The sequence below is a fragment of the Notothenia coriiceps genome, unplaced genomic scaffold, assembly GCF_000735185.1.
Source record: "Notothenia coriiceps isolate Sejong01 unplaced genomic scaffold, NC01 NC01_scaffold00019351, whole genome shotgun sequence".
In the NCBI taxonomy this organism is placed as follows: domain Eukaryota; kingdom Metazoa; phylum Chordata; class Actinopteri; order Perciformes; family Nototheniidae; genus Notothenia; species Notothenia coriiceps.
This window is the reverse complement of record NW_011352052.1, coordinates 191,395-192,342: the sequence shown is the minus strand read 5'-3', so window position 1 is coordinate 192,342 and position 948 is coordinate 191,395. Positions and strand designations below refer to the sequence as shown.

General features: G+C 44.9%; 1 protein-coding gene across 1 annotated transcript in view; it reads left to right on the top strand.

Moving 5' to 3' along the window:
- The window catches only part of LOC104951886 (spectrin beta chain, non-erythrocytic 1-like), a 26,224-nt gene that overhangs the window by 6,574 nt on the left and 18,702 nt on the right, over positions 1–948 (top strand). The window lies entirely within an intron of this gene.

The window sequence follows — 948 nt, the reverse complement described above, 5'->3', positions numbered from 1 at the left end:
AGCCAATTCCCTCTCTGGCAGGAAACCAGCCCTCACTGGCTGTTCGGAGCAACGGAGCCTGTGCCTGTGCGTGTGCGTGTGCGTGTGTGTGTGTAAACACAAATATTCTTGCGGGCATGTGTGTTAGATTCAGCTGNCTGTTCGGAGCAACGGAGCCTGTGCCTGTGCCTGTGCGTGTGCGTGTGCGTGTGCGTGTGTGTGTGTAAACACAAATATTCTTGCGGGCATGTGCTAACACACATGCCCGCAAGAATATTTGTGTTTACACACACACACGCACACGCACACGCACACGCACAGGCACAGGCACAGGCTCCGTTGCTCCGAACAGCCAGTGAGGGCTGGTTTCCTGCCAGAGAGGGAATTGGCTAACTGGTAAATCTCGGATCATTTTAAGTCAGCTGGACAGAGACGGCCTTAAAGTTAAGATGCTTTTGGGAAGCCTGAGGCGTCACTTCCCAAAACTATGGATGATAGCCAAGACCATTTCCACTGCGCTGCACATGAGGGACAAAACGCACGTTGGCTTCAAGTCTCAAGAGAAAGAGTCCGAGTTAAATCTCAAGTCAAGAGTCTAGAGTTCAAGCCATGTCTCAAGTCTCCCAAAGGGTTTGACTTGGCAACAATATTTCTGGAAGTTTTCACTGCAGATTAATTCTATCCTGTTCAGTAGTCAAACTTATATCAAGGAAACAGATGTCTGATTATCTCAAAGCTCAAAACTCAACCTTAAGTTTTAAATATAGTTGTATTTGTAAAATCTCATCTGTTGTTGAATTCTTTGCACCTGCAGATAAATAAGGCTCAGAGGCCAAAAGCATTCACTTGTTGTGTATGGAAGCTGTTATTAGCAGATGGAAAATAACATTATTCTTTGATCTCAATCATACGAAAAGGCTAACAAATTTGATTTACTGATGATTGTAAAACGACAGTAAGTAAGTGTAT